Source organism: Astatotilapia calliptera, chromosome 3 (genome assembly GCF_964374335.1).
Source record: "Astatotilapia calliptera chromosome 3, fAstCal68.1, whole genome shotgun sequence".
Lineage (NCBI taxonomy): Eukaryota > Metazoa > Chordata > Actinopteri > Cichliformes > Cichlidae > Astatotilapia > Astatotilapia calliptera.
The window spans coordinates 55,604,359-55,623,636 of NC_137424.1; the positions used below are offsets into that span (position 1 = coordinate 55,604,359).

The 19,278-nt window shown below is 36.9% G+C and overlaps 1 long non-coding RNA gene across 1 annotated transcript; it reads left to right on the forward strand.

Moving 5' to 3' along the window:
• The first annotated feature begins 11,787 nt into the window (after nucleotides 1-11,787).
• LOC113029914 (uncharacterized) lies at nucleotides 11,788-15,168 on the forward strand. Its single transcript, XR_013903120.1, has 3 exons — nucleotides 11,788-11,927; nucleotides 13,053-13,187; nucleotides 14,472-15,168. It is a non-coding gene; the product is annotated as an uncharacterized LOC113029914 (long non-coding RNA).
• Nucleotides 15,169-19,278: the final 4,110 nt, after the last annotated feature.

Here is a 19,278-nt window from a genome sequence, read left to right on the forward strand (position 1 = left end):
CTTAAAATTACTTGAATATTAACTAGTTAATACTTTTTAATTGATGAGTAATAACCTAGAAATTACCGCAATATTATGTTCTTGTCTCTGCCTATATTACTAAGCTGTAATATAAAATGCTACCAGGAATTTACATTTCCCATTGATCATTAGAAAAAAAATAAAGACATTGTGTGATATTGAAAACTGTCTTGACAGAAAAAAAAAAGTTTTCTGGAGAGCTGATTGGTCAGTAGGCAGAGATTTCCAACGTTGTCTGTAACCACAAACATAATCTACTCCACAGCAATTGGTGCATGTACCCCAGTAAGAAGTGAACCACCTTGGTTGTACATAAAACCTTGAGTTAATCCTTGAGTTAACTTCATAAGATGAAATCCTGATTTGTAGTGCAGGTCACAGGTGTCATTAATCACACACGCACACATAGAAACACGGACAAACCACACAGTTAATGACCTTTTGATTTGGAGGCAAACAAAACAAACATGTGCATAATTTGCATTTATTCCACTGTTCATCCTAGTGGACAAAGCAAATAAAGTACAGGTGGAGCAATATCTGTGTATGTAAAAAAAAGAAAAGAAAAAAGGTTCATCCAATCAGAAACCTGAAAGAAAAGAAAAAGGGGTAGGAACCAAAAATATAATCAATGGTTGTTTGTGATTGCTTTTCTTTGCAGACATGAGTTGGTGGCTTTTCGATTTACTTTGTTTGATCTGTCTAGGCCCACAAGATGAGGGCAGGAACAAGACTGACTAGTCCACATAGAACATAATACGCACATAAAAAAGTAACATCAACATCAGTCCTACCTACACTCATAAATTGCTTTCTTATTTGCAGTTTTATCTTTCTTTGCAGTCTTTATTTATGTAAAAATAATGATGGTCCTATTGTAGAAAATTATGTAATTGTGACAGTTTCTTCCTGTTTATTAAAGAATGCATTAAAATGCATTTTTTCATTTTAGTTAAAACTGATCAATTAATGTATACATTGAGAGTGATGCCTTAACCCTCGGATGCACAACCTACCAATACCTACACTCTTCCACGAGTGGGGTAAAAAATGACCCCAAACAAAATCAATGCTTTTTGTTATAAGCTTGGTTGTTATTTTTCAAAATCTTTAAAACGAAGAGTTGTAATATTTTCATATTTGAGTTATTCCTCATAAAACATGTTTGTGACATGAGACCCTTTGCATTTTTATTTATTTTTTCACTTCCTGCAAGAATAGTCAATCAAATAAAGGCCATGAGCTTACGTTTGATTACATTTTTCCACTCTTTTCCCCTGTCTGTGGCTACTTTTGTGCCTCCATGTTTGTGCATGTCAGCACCTCTTCTATTATATTATCAGACATGAACATCTTCCATACATCTATTGGGGAGAAAGTACTAAACCCAGGTGCAAGCCCTGGCCGACTAATTCAGAATATTGTAGCTAGAGCAGTAAGAGGGGCTCATTCTGTTAGACTCAATATCCATTTCCTCTTCAGAGGACTCATCAGAGGACTCCTCTGTGTCTGACTGGCCTTGTCCAGTGGGGGGGACAATAGTCTGGGTCCTCCATATCTGAGATGTCCGATTCTGAGTCAATGCCTCCGATGGGCTCTTCATCACATCCGTCCTGGATCATTTGTAGGGCCACAGGGATCCTAGCTGGCCTCATTGCAGCCATGTTACTTTAGAAAAACATCAGAAAGGCAATGTTTGAAATGCACAGGAAACTATAAACAGGGCTGCACATAAATGATCAAAATAAAAGACACATACCAGATAAGAAGTTGGAAGGCAGGTTTGCGTACATTAAATATTCTGGAGGAGGACAGACATTTGTTCAAAACTCTAAAGATGTTGAAGAAGCAAGCTCCGTAAGCAATTACTTTGGTGTTCCTCCACAACAAAAAGAAGCACGCATTCTCGGAATTTCCCGGAATACATTTATTTTGACAGTGAATGTGCACCTGCGGACCACTTATGTGTAGCCCTGTCTATAAATCATGTATGTTACTGTGTAAAAATGAATTCATTTTTGACCCCACTTGTGGAAGAGTGGGGAATTGATACAAAAACTGCATTTTTTTTTTTTATTAATGAAAAAAGAAATAAAAATGCAAATGTCCTCATGTTACAAACATATTTTATGAGGAAAACCTGGAATAAGAATATATTATAACTTTGCATTTTAAAGATTTTGAAGAAAAACAACCCGTGGGGTCATTTTTGACTCTCTGATGGTTTTTGCGACACCAATTAGGGACACGTTCAAAGTTTTAGCAGTTTTCCAGACTGACGGACCTTCAGTTCTTAAAGTAGTGATGGACTGTCATTTCTCTTTACTTAGCTGATTGGTTCTTACCATAAAATGAATTCTAACATTCATGTTCACGTGTCTCAGTCAAGCTCTAAGTGTGTGCAACTTCCTTTTTATCCTTTGTGTCTATATATTGTCTGAGTCTCTGTCTGCTCCTCGGCATGTTCTCCCTCTAGGTTGTTTCTCTCTTGTCATGTGTGCTGTGTGTTCCATGTTCTGTCATGTCAGTCTAGTTCATGAGTTCCTGGTTTCTGCCTTGTCTGGGTTATATTTTATTTTGTATATTAATTTTTATTGGTACTGAAATAAAGTTGTTTTGAATGTAACTTGGTGCCTTTGGAGTGTGCGTTTGGGTGCCTGTTACACACATCAACATCCCACATAGCAAGCAGGTCTGGCCCAGATTTGGTATCAAGCCGGCACTGCTGGTTGACTTCTGGCATGATAAGACAACTGTCATCCAGATATGGACCAGGCCTGGCATAAATGGCACTGTCTATGTGATGACATGCCATATCTGGCTCGATTGTGGTTTGGGTTATGTGGCCCAGGCCCATAGAAAACAGGTCTGGCCTGGATCTGGCATCAAGCTGATACTTCTGACTGACTGGTGTCAGTCAACCAGACGTGGGCCAGGTCTGGCAATGATGGCACTAGTTATGTTCCTATTTTCCTATTTTAGTTAGAAGACCCAAATGCCATGTTGCAATATTATACTGCTACGGTAGCACACGTTTCAAATGCAGATTTGACAGGTTTGTGAGTGTACACTTCATCCAAATCCTAGTGAGGGTTTACTCATCTGTGCCAGTGGGTTGCTGCAGCTCAGGAGGTAGAGCACGTCACCTACTGATCTGCATGTCAAGAGTATGAATGTGTGTGAATGTAGTTAAAAAGCACTCAGTCTAGGGAAAGTGTGTAATATGGTGAATGTGGCATGTTGTATAGAGCACTTTGAGTAATCCAGGAGAGTAGAGAAGTGCTATATAAGAATCAGTCCAAAGTTTCGTCATGTTACTTTTTCACTATTATGTTCCGGCACATGTTGTTATTACATGGCTTGATTAAGATATACATTAGGCTGACATCTGGACCAGCACAGGGCCAGCAGTGTGTCTGGTGCTGGCACGTGTGTGGGCCACCTCTGGCAAACCAGCTCTGGGCCACCAAAGGGCCGTCATTCTTTGCGGTATGCGGGCCATGTGTAAGCACATTGTGTGGGCCAGATCGGGGCCATACCAATTTTGCAATGTGGGATGATACTCCTGTTGCTATTGTAGTAAAAAAAAAAAGTACACAAAAACCACTGGATATGCAACTTCAAATTGCAGGGTAGTAGAGACTAATTTTAATGAAGTCATAGACAGCATAGGCGAAATAAACAGATCCTTACCCAGTGGAGTACCTCTAATTAAATGGGTTGCTAACTGGCAGTAAAACAGAAGATGATGGAGAAGAAATTACATAATAGTGATGCTGTGAGGCGATGCAGCTACATAGCAATAGATAAATATTAGAAAAGAAAAAGTAGTCAATCTAACCTGGGTCCTGGAGAAAATTCCGACCCAGATGAAGGCCCTAGCACGAGTAGTGCTAGGAAGAAAGCGAAAAAGGTATACTGTGGACAAACTGGGCCAATTCTGCTATACCTGGTACGCAGGGGAAAATTATCAATATGCTTTTTGTGACAGTTTTGTTTGGTGGTGTGCCATGTGATTTTTCTAATCACTCGGCAATAATGTAAAATATGTGCTGTGGCTCCTAAAGGTTGGGAGAGACTGTCCTAAACTATGGCCTTGAAGAATTGTTGAAAAACTGCTCTAACTCCTCAGCAGCAATAAGTAACTCAAATTGTTCTGCAATGAAAGAACAGTTTTTCTGTTTTTGCAGTTCTGTAAGATCTGAAACAAACATTACAATCCTTGATTTGACATTTAGCAGGTGTTATGTCTTACTTACTGTGAAAAATAAGGCTTTTCCAATAAATGCCTAATGGAAACACAAATTTTCTGAGGCCACACAGGTAATAAATGATTTGAATAAAAAACAAAACAAAACTTGTATGTACATAATTTCAATAGAATGATGAACTATAGGTGACTTGATGTATTGTTAAGTAGTATGTCAAAAACCTTTAGATAAATCAAAGCTAAGGGCATTTTACACTATTATTAGTAATAGTAATAGTAATTAGTAATTATTACCCCTAAGACCCAAACTCTTCCATGGCATGCATTTTTAATTTCTCTTTGATATTTGGGCATATTGGGACCCAATGAATGTAAAAAACAAAGAATTACCAGATTTTTTAAACCTGATTTTTGTTTCTGAGAAAAATGAGAGCCACATATGAGGATATTCGTCTAATATTTTGATAGAACAGTAGCAGTATAATGTCCTTATAAGTGGATATCAGGCCCTTGTAGAGCAAAATTGAGTATTTTGGTCTAAACAACCCAAAATGTGATGTCCACATATGTGGACGCCAGGTCCTAGGAGGTTAATTATTCAAATGCAGCACTGATAAAACATGAAATGTTCTGATCCAGTGTACTAAGAAATAAATCTGTGTAAGTGCTTTTAGTGCTACGCTGATAGAGTATACAGAAGCAAATAAAAGAACGTATTATGTATATTATGAACACTTCATCACAATTATTTTGTGGTCTGTTTGATGTGCAGTGGTCATAAGTGTTTGTGAAAGCCTCCATGTTAAGTTATACTTGTTATATAATCAATTACTAATCTCTATGTCAGTACATAAACATTTGTCTTTATGCAAATAAAACATGTAGAGAGACAGCGACAGGGATAAAATGGGACCACATTATAGAGCCAGTGCAGTTTACTTGAAGTAAATATCCACAAGAGTCCGCAGAGGAAGTTCAACAAGAAATTGCCTGTGAAGGTTGGTGGAACCTTTTTAAAATAAGAACCGCTATCAAAAATGTAGATTATTTAAGTTTTTTAATGTGTTTTTATTGAAAATAACATTATCCAAACTCTACTCCAAGCCAAACCCTAATATTGAGCCTTGATGGTTGGCCAGGGTTGCGGATCTGAAAAAATTGATGTCATTGCTATTCTTCATATCAGTTTATAAAATGAAAATTTTTTCTTTCTTTTGAGAATTATGTGTTCTTTCAGACAACTGCCATTGCATTTACTCCACCGATTAGAAAGAAATTGATTATTGTGGTATAAATGTAAAGCACAATCAATTTGGATTCTTGAGTTTAACACAGCCACGCACAGAGATACACCCAGAGAGCCCAGTGTTAGGGACTTTGTTTGATTTGAATATACAGCTTTGGCTGTACACGATTTGATTACTTTCACTGTGCATCCAAATGAACAAATAAATAAACTCCATATGCATTTATAGGGACACTAAAAAATGTGGTGTTAAATTTAGAAATTTGATCATACTGCTCTCAAAAAGGTGAACACATACACAAAAATAAAATCTGAGCTTAGTGCATTTTGTTATCACGTGCTTGATGTTTAGTTATGTAAATACAATAAATTTGAATAAAGTGAGACTGACAAAAGTGAAGTGAGGCTGCAGTATGAGTCTAGTACGATCCACAGAGCGCAGACAGATGAAAGAAGCTCAGAAATCATTGAGAATAAGGTTTGTTTTAATACTTATTTCAATCAGAATCCTCTCAAATAACTGATGACAACTAAAATGTTTAAAACATAATGTTTTAGAAAGACAACATTATAGAAGGGAGCATTACGAGATTTTACATATGAAAACTTATTTTTGTAATGGTCAGTACCAAAAAATGGTAATGATGTCACTGTCTCTGTAAAAGATCTGTAAAGTCTGAGAAAAAGACATTTGCACCACATTGTGGTTTAAAGTACCTACATGTTTATATATATATACTCCTAAAGAGTACAAACAACCAGAAGAGCTTGGTCAAACAATTGATTTTAATGAAATACACGCGTGGGGGGACCAGCGGTGTTCGCAGACAGCGCTGATCTCCGACTAATCAAAGCATAAGCAGATATTTTATACCATCAGGGCTTGAATTTAAGGACGCCCCTTCAACGTCAGATACATTTCATACATACATCAAATCAAAACCACAATGACTTTTAACAAGTTTTAAAAAAGAACATTATCTCTGTCTTCATGGCAGATGTTTCCTGTCAACCTTTTGACTACCGCTTCTCCAAAACCGCAGACCATGTTTTGCAGTGCGCTAGCACTTCTGCACGCCCACAATTACAAGCAAACATGATATGTCACGACCTCACTTGGCACTCTATGTCACCTCTCACCTACTAATGCTCGCAGTCAAACAGAAGCCACTGTCAAATGTGTCAGCAGTTTACCAAAGCTATATATGTAATATATTGAATAAATGTCCTAATCAAGAACCTCTACTAAAAGCTTAATAAAAGAATAGAAAAGTATAAAAGATAATAATGAACAACCTGGTTACTCAAATAGTATCATCCAAACAGCTCCTCAGAATAACCTGCACTTACACTCTGCTTTTAGTTTCACTGCAAAAGGCACACTCTGCAAACCTGCAATTTCCTGTCAGCCTGCAACTTAGTCTTTCTGAAAGACACACACTGTTTAAACATCTGAATGTAATATCAATGCTGTAGATTATATTATTAATTATTAATTTCCCTGCTGGCCCAGCTTGCTCCGGGAGATTTCACTTGTCATGTTTGCATAGTAAGCTAATGATTGATAAGACGATGTCAGAGGAATTGGTGCACAAATTATCATCACTCACCAATCAGTGCTGTCGCTCTCTATACACAGTTCACGCGATTGCAAAGTGAAAGCAAAAAACAAGCGCAAATTCAAACGCGATTTCAATATGTCACATATTGACAGTGGCTCACCGATGCCAATGACATAATTACCCAGCTACATTTCCGAAAGAATGCAAAAGCATTGACATATATTTTTCCTTCCTATGATAGGCCGACGGGCAGGGCAGAGATAGATTTTGGTAGCCCGACTGGAAAAATCGCTAGCCCCGGGACGTTGGGCAGGCGATTTTGCGAGCCCTGTATCTGATTGAGGAATCACTCATCTTTGGAAAAGAGAGTTTATTACAGAGAAATGGCTCTTTCCAAAATAAAAGCTATACTATCTGCTTCTTCGGGGCTATATTCTCAGCAGCATATTAAACATATCAGGTCCCCATAAGGAGAATCATGTGCTAACGGCTGTCTAAATGACTCGGGTAAAGTTTGTAGCATGCGTGCTTGTTGTTTTTGTCTGCTTCCACTTGTCTTTGCACTAGGATGATGTCAGAGTAAATGTGCAGTCATATTCGTTGTGTTCCCGCTAGTGCTGTCAGCGTAAATCTCGTTGAAATGACGTTAATGCCACAACACGGCAAATCTCCGTTAACGAGCTACCGCGGATCGCCCCGTGGATGGGGCTGGACGGCCAACAGGTTAACGAGGTAACTGCGCTAACACACTACCTCCCACCCATGTAATTGAGCATTGAGTGGCACATCCAACATACTGTTTTACTTTAGTCCATGACGCGCTTACCTTCAGATCTGAATGAGGGTGGGGGAGGTTCAATTTGCCATGTTGCAAGGAGAGCTTAACTTCTGTCTCGCTAGCTTGCCCTGCGCTCAGTGAATCCGCGTTCGACTACTCTGCCTAGGCTGCACTGTCGAGCGCAGATCCACTGAGCACTCAATACAGACAGCATCGTCAGAAGGAAAGTTGATAAAATAAATTAAAAATTTTGTATTGTTCGATACATATGCGTACTGAACCGAAAGCACTGTATCGAACGGTTCAATATCGATACGAGTATCGTTGTACCCCTAATACATATATATATATATAAACTAATCTCAAAAAATCTGAAAGATGAGGGGTCATATTTCTTGAGATTATGTTTTGTTTTAAACAACCTGCTTATGCAGGTAAAAATATATATACAGTAATGTGGAAAACTTTAAGACAGGTGAGAAAAATGCTCTAAACAAAGAATGTTTTAATGGAAGTGTTAATTTTGTTTTTTCATCGATCACACAGTTTTTGAAGGAATTCGACTTGTAGGTTGTTCCAAACATCTTGGAGAACTAACCACAGATCTTCTGTGGATGTAGGCTTCCTCACATCCTTCTGTCTCTTCATGCAATCCCAGAAACACTCAATGATATTGAGATCAGGGCTCTGTGGAGCCCATACCATCACTACAAGTACGTCTGGTTCTACTTTAGGCTAAAGACAGTTCTTAGTGACTTTGGCTGTATGTTTGTGATCATTGTCCTATTGCAGAATACATTTGGGGCCAATAAACAATAATTTATGTTTCTGAAAGCACTCTTTGTTTACTGCATTTTTTTCCACACCTGCCTAAACGTTTGCACAGTACTGTATGCATTTCAATGCAACTATATTTACTTTTGATTTATTGTAATCTTCTCATTTTATCCTTTCAAAAGCAGACATCAGCTGCAAAACCCCTTTTGTGATAAAAATTCAACTATTTGATTTTTTTTCTTTTGCAGATATGGCATCCAATGGCTCATTTGATCATCCAAACCTTTCCTCTATCAATCCTCAGTTGTATTCTAACATGAAATGCCTCTTCATCACACCAAGCTCCTATGTCTTTGTCTCATTTAGCTTAACCAACATTATCCTCCTCCTTCCTCTCTGCATCCTTGTCCTCTACCATGGTTTCCAACAGTGGTCTCAAAGGCACTCCACCTCCTCAGCAGCAACAACAATGACACACTGTGACAGCTTCACCTACCATGCAGTGATCATAAAACTGATTGGTGTCCTTGCGTGTTTCCTTGACTGTTTTGGTATCTACTGGGTTAATCTAAGCATAATAGCAGCAGGGGCACTCTGTCTTTATTTCACTTGGTATGGACAGATTTTCTTTGACATCCTCACCTGTGTGGCGCGCTACCTGGCTGTTGTTCATCCCACCACTTACCTAAGTCTGAGAAATGAGAGAGGGGTCAGAATAAGAAATGTCACCATTTTCTGTGTCTGGATACTTTCCTTTGTGGCAATTGTTTCCATGATCACAAATTTTGCTGTTGTGGACTTTTTCCTGTTGGTAGTGTCTTTAATCATCACCACTTTCTGCAGCCTTTCTGTTTTGCGCGTATTGACCCATCGAGGCCCAGGAGAACGGGAAAGGAACAGGGAAAGAGTTGACAAATCAAAGCTAAGGGCATTTTACACTATTCTAATCATACTGGCAGTGCTGGTGTTAAGGTTTAGTTGGAGTATTTTTCGAGCTTTTCTGAATGCATCAGGTAGAAGTGATGTTTGTGTGCTAATAACATGTGAAGTCTGGTTTAGTCTTCCCAGCAGTCTGGTGTTACCCTTGCTGTTTCTACATAGGGCAGGAAAGCTGCTGTGGTGCAAGAAAATCATACAAAGAGGTTCAGGGTCTTTTAAGTAAAGTGTTTTTTTTTTCTATTTTGCAGAAATGCAAAAAAAAAAAACAACAACAACAGGGCTGACCAAAATGCTTTACAATAACACCAAATAAAAAGAAAAAGACATCCCGGAAGGTAAAAGATATGGAAACACAAAATAGCTGTACAAGTTAAACAAGTAAATAAAAGTAACTGGGTCGACTGTCAGGAAGTAAAATTGTGTTTTCAAACAAATTTAGAAACAGTGTGTGAAGGAGCCTGCCTGATGTGTGGTGGAAAATCAGTCCACAATTTCGGAGCTGCAACTACAAAAGAACTGTCACCTCCGAGTTGACGTTGTGTCACTGGAACGAGCAAAAGTATCTGCTGACCTGTGGGAATGAGGCAGGACATAAGGGTGCAGCAACTCAGATAAAAATAAAATAGATAAAATGGGGCAGAGCCTTTAGGAGACTTAAAGATAAATAGCAGGTTTTAAAATTGAATCGTAAACAAACTGGCTGAAATCGAAGGGAAGCAAAAATTAGAGTGACATGCTCTTTCTTGCACAGATAAAAACCCAGCAGCGGTGATTTGCATACATATATGAAGAGCTGCTGTTCTCAGACCTAGCTGCGTTTTGAGCTAAATAACATGGTCAGCATGCAAATATGACAGGTGAGACCTTAGTCTGGAAATCGCCCCTTGTAGGCAGGGCTTGGTTGTTTTTCCCTTTATAAGCACAGGTGCAAGTAATTAGTTGTTTTTTGTTAAGTATTGTTTTCCCTTCAAGTTGAAGTTTAGATCACTGGGCATTTGATGTGTGACAAATAGTGTTTATATTTTTTAAAAAAAAGCAATTATCCTGTCTTAATATAGTGAAGCACAATTTATTTTACAGTTTAATAAGGAAGTTGTTCTTGTATCTTGTCTTATCTGGTGCTGCTTTTTATGTATATAGAAATGTCTTTCTTACAAAAACATTAAACCTTGTAAACTGACTGCATGTCTACGGTGTGTCTCCTGTTTAAATAGTGCCTCCTGCTGGTCACACTTCCATGTCGTATGTAAGTTTCATATTTAGCTGTGAAAGATATGAGATGTTTGTTTTTCTTGGTTTATCTTGTAATTTTTATCAAATTAATTTCTTGTTTTGTTTTCTTATCTTTGTAATGATCTGCATTGCAATCATTACTATCACCTGTATCATATCTGCCAAAGTTGTTGCCAGTTAGGCCAAAATAGATATAATACTAATTATTTAAACTGCATTAATAAAATATGTTATTTCCTCTTAAATTGTGTGATATCATTGGCATAATAATATGAACACTACCAAACATGTGTTAAATATATTCATTTACATTACTTCACAAGGTTTAATTTGACTCTCTATCATTTAGCTGGGCCAGATGACACACTGTAAAATCAAATTAGTTCCCCAAACCTAAGCAAAAATTGTGCAAACTAGTTGCCTCAGAAAAAACTAAGTAAATCATAGCTAAGGTAACAAAGTTAGGGCATCTTATTATTATTTCTAAATAGAGATGGACCGGTCTGATATTAAGTATCGGTATCAGTCCAATACTGACCTAAATTACTGGATCTGAGAGAAATAAAAAATGTAATCCGATCCATTAAGTATCAAACAAGCACCTCACAAAACTTGCGACATGGCGTAACTTGGCTCATAACCGTAGCACGTTGGAGCAGTATGCATCATGTGATAGAGCAGCTGTGGCATGCCAGACCTGTGGGCAGTCTGGTTGAGCATTTGGAGCCTCGGTACCAAACCGGCATTTCATCTCCAAGAAAGTTATCCCAGAGAGAAGTAAAGCAAGTGTGTAATCAAAGGAGCTTGCAAAGAAAGCTCCTACGATGACCTGGATGACTGAGAACCTTCACAGACAAAGCAAGTGTGTAAGTTCATCTCTGAATGTTTGTAAAGCATTCCCACGTTAAGCTTAACAACCTATATACAGTGTAAAAAAAATCCGTAAAAATACAGTACAATCTACTGTATAAACGTGAAGGAATTTTCCGTATTAGTCATTTACAGGTATTTTTCTGTATTTCTCAACTACTGCAATGCATTGTGGGAAAAAGAACCTGAAAAGGAGGGAAAAGTAAGCGCAAGAGCAGCCATTAGGCTTCTTTCAGGCTTCATCTGGATTTTGGATTCTGAAGTTGGAGAAACTGCCTTCAAATTTCTGTGGTAAGTATTAAAACTCATGTTTCGTTTTATTAAAATAATGTTTTTCAAAAGACTCCGTGTTTTTATTTAGAAAGAATTGTTAATTTATTTGTTAACTGGTTTCGGCTGTCTCCAGACAAGTCAGGAATATTTTGCTGACTCATTTTTTAAAATAATTGTTATTTAGGTTTAACATGACTTAAGCTTTATTTTAATTAATGTTAAAATAATTTTTACTGTGATACCACCAGTTTTGCCCTTCAGTGGCTGAACCAGTTTTCATAAATATTATAGTTAGCTGTCTGTGTCTCTCTGGGTATTACACAGTTGTGACTGCTAACTAGCTAATTAGCGAAAGTCAGCGATGTGGATAACTGGGAAAGTGAGAGCTTCATGGTTCTAGAAATTATTCTAGGACTCTAATAAGTACTGTATCAATACCTGTGTTTTACAGTTGGCTCTACTGTACACTTTAAAGGGTTTCAGGCAAAGTTACTCTAACCCTAGTTTAAGCCTCAGACCTTCCTGGCTGACACTAGCAAATGCTAATGTTAGCCTCTGATTTGGGCTGCTAAAGTAAAGACTTTTAGCTAGCTGACCAGCATAGATTATTTCGGTGGTTAACAGACTGTAGTGGTAAAATTATTGAAAGTATAGTTTCACCTCAGCACATTTACAATTACAGTATGTCTACTTTGTAGCACATAGAAATGTTTAGTTAATATTTACAGACAGACACATTTTCCCTGTAACTGTGTTTTTACTCCAACATTTGTTGAAAATGTAATTTATGAAATGCTGAGCAGCATTTCTTGTATGTGGAATATTTTTGTCACCCCACTGTGCTAATGTGATTAAATACGAAAAATTATTACTAAAAAAATTCAATAATAAATCAATAATAACTATTTCTTGATTGAACTATAATGTAAGCGCAGTGCTGGTGTGCAGGGGCTCTATATGCCTTGTCTATATCAAGCTTTTAGCCAAATATAAGCAGAGATATTTGTATCTTTCTTAAAAATCCAGATCCTTACAGATTATTTGAGAAATGGATCAACAGCTATCACTACTTGAAGCACTTTAAGTCCTGCAGTGGAAAAATATCCCTTATTTCACCTTTGATCACACACTTTGGTTTTCCAGTGCAGAGCAATGGCCAAGAAAAGGAAAGACTTCCCCGAGTGAAAAAAAAGATGAAGATACAAGCTGGTGATGATCCAGAGCAGCTGGTCTCAGGAAATGAAGAAAAACCCTGATCACCTTCTCTACAAACACAAGGTGAGTTTAATGTTGTGGTTGATTTAGTTTTTCAAGGTATGTATGTTACTTTAATTATAAACTGCTTTTGTTGCAACAGAATGGTGTTATGTGTATGCAACTCTACGTGAATTATAATCCTTTGTAGGGCTGCGTGATATGACCAAAGTCTCATATCCCAATATAAGACGTATCTCTCCTGATAACGATATATATCACAAAATAGTGCATTTTCTGTAAATTCTGTGATTCTCGGGCAACTCGACTTATGTGAAATGTTTTCAGTTGGGCGTCGTGTACCAGGAGTCGAGTGTTTTGACCGATGCATGAAACTATACATTTTTAGACATGAGTTTAAATGGCCGCCATTTTCTTTCTGAGTATTTATTAGACGGCGTGCTGCAAGGAAAAGCCTGTTCTAACGTTTGAGTCTAAGGATTATTTTGAGCACCTGACGACTCTTTTTTGCTTTTCATTCGTAAACTCTCTCGAAACTCTTTCATGTGATTCTTGTGTAGGTGGTTAAAGAGGTTTGTCGTGTTCGAGTGGTGGTGGGGACCAGTTTGTGGCATAATTTGCATAGTACAGTTTTCTGGGGCGTGTCAGACTTTTCATAACCAAACCATGTCCATGCTACAGAGGTAGCCCCTCATTTAACAATAAGGTCCTCAATTTCTTTTGACTGGTCCTTCTGGTTCTGCCTCATCCTTGCTGGCCATGCTGGTATTCTCTGTGCCTTCATCTGCGTGGTGACTGTAAGCGCCATTTATAGTTACTTGATGTTTTTATTTGAGGTCATTTGTTTGATGCATATTCTGAAATTTTATGTTTGAGAATAATGTATATCATTTCAGTTTAGTTTGAAAAGTCTCAACAGAAACTTGAGCTTTATTGTGAAAGGTTTATGTGGAAAATAAACAAGCGGACGGCGGAGCCACACGATGGTTTTATCCTCATTGTTGGTAACGAAAGTACGCGTTAAAAACAGTCACTTGTCCGTCCATAGTGTGGTTATTTTAAGTATAAGAGAAGGAGAGAACTTTAAGAAATAATATAGCAACTACAGTGACCATCAAAACCATGAAAAAAATATTGCCGTAAACAGTTTATTTTGCAACACCACAAAACAAAGAATAGTGTATAATATGAAACGATAGACATTTTTATATCGTAATCTGATATATATCGTCATATCGCACAGCCCTAATCCTTTTTTTGTTTATGTTGTTTATGCTCTAGGTAAAAAAAAATTATAAAAATACAAACTTTTTAAAAATGTCTTGTTGTTTCTCTTTTTTTCCTCAGAATAAATTGCGACTAGTCTCAATGGCTGACACGGAGGAGCAACACAGCGACACGTTAACTCCGACTGCTGCAGTTCCTGTATGAACTGAGCAACTCTTAAAATCCAAGGAAAAGCTGAGTGTATTTTACTTAAAGCTCAGATGGACCTTGATGTACTAACATGCAGGCTGCATTCAGGACTTTGTCACACTGTTATATGAAGAGCGGTAACAAGACTTTGTAGTAATTTGTCTTACTATTGTCTTATTTGTTGTGATTTAGGGTCTGTGCGCACAAGCAGAGGTTTTTGTTTGTAACTGTAACCTCGTTTTCAGAGCCTTGTCTAACATTTAATGGTCATGAAATATGTCAGACTTTTTCCTCTACTTAACCAGCTTAGAGAATTTGAACACCGTGGAGAAAAAGGTGTGCATTAAGGATTTTGAACTATGATGTTTAAGTGTTGTCACTGCTGAGGATTCGTGGACACAGATCCTTATTCACTATGCTGCTGTTTACAGTTTAACTTTTCATCAGAACAAGCACTTCTAATTATACTTTGCTCCTCACTGACAAAACAAGTCCCGTAAATACACTTTTATCTTTAAGTTTGGGACAGTAATCTGTCTTAATTTATTATGTGTTGTAGTTATCATATGGGGAAAAGTCCTGTGGTTATCCATCAGTCCTGTTCGAATAAACCCAAAGTTCAGGAACATCTTCTTTAGATCTGTTCAGTTGTATTCATGTGGCACCACTTAAACAGTCAACAAATTTTGACTCAAGTATGTTATATTGTAAGGTAAAGAGCCCAAAGAGTTAATCTCAGACAAATGTTCACGCAAATGTGAATTACATTCACTTCATTAATGAAGTGAATGCAATTCAGTAATCAAAGGTGTTTGGCTATAACTGACTACATGTGTATACTGTATCATAAGTGGACAGAGATGGATGTAAACCACACCTTAACCATTTGGCTGAGGCAAAACTACCACAAGGCAGTGATTCTAACTAAAAGGTACTCTGGATATTATTAAATGTGAACATGTCGTTAAATATGACATTTTTTGTTTGTCAGGTGTCCTGTTTGAAGAAAACACTTGGTAGCCACTTGAATGAATGTAAATAAACACATTTACATGAGGGCAACCTGATTTCAAGGAAATAAAAATGCTCAAGTTTGAAAGCTTGTGAGTTATTTTGTTCATGTATCAGCTGTTTAGTAGTTTTATGACAAGATGGATGCTGTCATTATATTTAAGTATAGTGTTTGAGTTAAGGAGAATAAAAGAATATTTAACATTAATTGTACCAATGTTGTTGTGTACGAAGCACAAATTGATTTAAGTTTTAATTTATGAATTTTTGAGTACATGGTGTACTAGGTTGTAATTGCATAGAAATGTACGTTTAAGGATATAAAGAACTATATTTAATGAGTTACAGTGAAAAGAAGTGCTTGGAAATAGTAATATAAACAGAAATTTCAATTTTTCTATTAACGGAAAATATCAGTTAATGATACAGAAAATATACTGTGAATAAACGGAATTTTCTGTTTTATAGCTGAAGGAAATGTCCGTAAATAGTACAGAGAGTATACTGTAAATCTACAGAATTTTCCGTTTTATCATTTACAGAAAGGTCCGTCAAACCTCCGTAAAAAAACAGAAAATGTACTGGCAGAAAATTACCAGGACATTTTCTGTTTTTCTACGGAATATTTTTTTACAGTGTATGGAGCGACTGCCTCTCTCTCCCTCCCTCTCCTGCTGCTACTTCAATCGTGAAACTGATCAATGATCAGCTGATCGGCTTTTCTGTCGCGAGTCCGTCTCTCTTGTTTGTTTTTGGCCCACTTCGCACCCCAAAGAGGAAACCAGCGGCTGAATAACAGCAGCAGGTTTAAGCTTGATAAGCTGTTGTTAGAATTTATTTAATATTACTTTCTACACCAGGATCCTTTTCTATGTAGCTGACGGCTGGTAACTGTGCAGGGGCGGGTCTAGCAACGTTATGCAGGGGGCCGATAGGGCATTAACAGGGAAAAGGGGGCACAAAGACATACTTTTCTTTCTTATTCTCATTTAAAATGTCAAGCTTTCAATAGATAATTATCTGACTCTTACACCCAAAGTTTTAATCTGATGCAAAATGTATAGAAGTCCATTACTGTATATAGTAACTATTAAGTCTAATATATATGATCTCAATATCATTGAGTGTTTCTGGGATTGCATGAAGAGACAGAAGGATGTGAGGAAGCCTACATCCACAGAAGATCTGTGGTTAGTTCTCCAAGATGTTTGGAACAACCTACCAGTCGAATTCCTTCAAAAACTGTGTGATCGATGAAAAAACAAAATTAACACTTCCATTAAAACATTCTTTGTTTAGAGCATTTTTCTCACCTGTCTTAAAGGTACCATCTGTGCAGTCTGCAATTCTGTTGAAGAAAGATGTTGAATCTATTTAATTATTCTTGAAAAATAATTGATTTCTGTGCATTTTTTTTTTCACACTGCATCAAATTAAAGTTGATTACGTCGATTAAGCATCATGAGGTGGAGGGTGGGTGGTTCCTTATTTTATTTTTTATTTTTTTGCTGGGAGTTTTAGAACCCTATTAGTTAGGTTGCTTACTCTTTAAAATACCAGAATAGGGAGGATGGTGTAGGTTTAAGTTTATTAGATTGATCAGTATTGCTGAACTATGAAATATTTTGGGTGCAGTGTATTTTTTACATACAGGTATAACAGAATAGCTTTAGTGTTTTCTGTTTTTTTTTAACTTGAGTATGAACTTATACAAAATGCAGCAAGATATTAAAAAAAAGTTTATTGATTAAAAAACACACTATATCGGATTCATATGGGTATCGGCAGATATCCAAATTTATGATATCGGTATCGGACATAAAAAAGTGGTATCGTGCCATCTCTATTTCTAAATGGCATTAAAATAAGAACTCAAACTTTTGCCTGGTTTGGCTGGTTTTCTGCTTTCTAATTGGTCCGGGCCAGGTGTAAATTTGAGGGCACTCTAGCATCACACAGTAATGATCAGTGTTGGTCAAGTTACTTGAAAAAAGTAATCAGTAACTAATTACTGATTACTTCCCCCAAAAAGTAATCCCGTTACTTTACTGATTACTTATTTTCAAAAGTAATTAATTACTTAGTTACTTAGTTACTTTTTAAAAACACGATTTACAACCTGAATAGTTGATAAAGCGATAGATCTTTCAGCCCAATTCTACTTTTTCTACATAATCCATCATACAAAATGTAATCAAATGGAAAAGTCCCTTTTTTTAACTTGTTTTATCAGTTTTAATCTTTTAACTTTATGCATCAAGCAAAAATTTAATTATATGCAACATTCTCTGAGTTGAATAAATGAGTTTAACATTTAAACCTATTTTCTGCACATTCCAGCACATAAAATAAAATATTTTTTTTGTTTACACTCACTCTTTGAAATAGATGCAAGTAAAACACAGCAGAACATAAATAAAGTCAAAGAGTCAGCGGTCCTGTTGCTCTATTTTCACCTGTAAAGCAGGACTGCGGTAGGCGGAGGTTTACCCTGGTGCAGGTGTGCAGCGGTCAGTGGAAGGATACGGCAGTGTCTCTGTGAGCTTCCCAGTGCTTCCACGCTTTAAACGCTGCACGCTCATACTCTCTCCCACAATCGATATGTGATCCATTGTTGATCTGCACACAGCTGTTGTCACTAACAGCGCACTCGCTTACGTCACTGTCGTGAGACATTCTCGCAAAAAATCACGGTTTTAGTAACGCAGTAACGCAGCGTTCCTACGGGAAAGTAACGGTAATCTAATTACCGTTTTTGCAATAGTAATCCCTTACTTTACTCATTACTCGAAAAAAGTAATCAGATTACAGTAACGCGTTACAAGTAACGCGTTACTGCCCATCTCTGGTAATGATGCTGTTCAGGATTTGATAAAACATTTCTTTAACCAGTGCTATGCATGACTCACAGATTAGAAATACCTGTGCCTTTTCTAAACAGAGGAGGAAAACTGCATAAAACAGTAAAACAGTCACCTTTTGATATCAGCTCATTTCCACTTTCCACTTTTTTTGTTCTGTATCTGGCTGAAATTTTTATGTTATGCACACAAGCAAAGGCTGAAGCTTCTGAGTCTTAATGCCTAAGGCAGGTGTTGCCATAAATTAATTTGAATGTACAGCATGAGTTGTTGACACTGTCAGTTTATTCCTGGTTGTCAGATGTTCATTTTAATAGAAAATTTAGATTTGATAGTTAATCAAATCAACTTCTCAATTTCAATGTGACACTTCAGTGATTGCCGAGGTGATTCTAAGGCTATTCTTTGTATTAAATGTGCCATGTACAGTAACATATCTATGCTATTAAATTTGTCTTTTTTCTTTTTGTCTTTTCCTTTGACCTTTAGCACTTAAGCACCTCCAATTTTTAGCTTGGAGGGTTTTGATGACACTAGTCAATCTCGATCATAGAGATTTCTCATTTTAATAAAGCAGATAAACCAACCCTCCTTAAACATTTGATCCCAATTTATTTATCCTGAATGATTCAACAAGGTATATAGTCATATACAACTTTTTGGGAATTCTTAATTCAGTGTAAGGTCATTTTTTAAGCTGTATATCTATAATTAAGATATACAGCAAATATTATTCATACAGCACAAACTGCACAAACATTTCAAGACAACAGAAAACATTATTTACAAGGAAAAATCGTATACAGCATGAGGAATCAATGTTCTTCTATACAAAGCACAAGTAATCTGAATATAAATTAATTTAA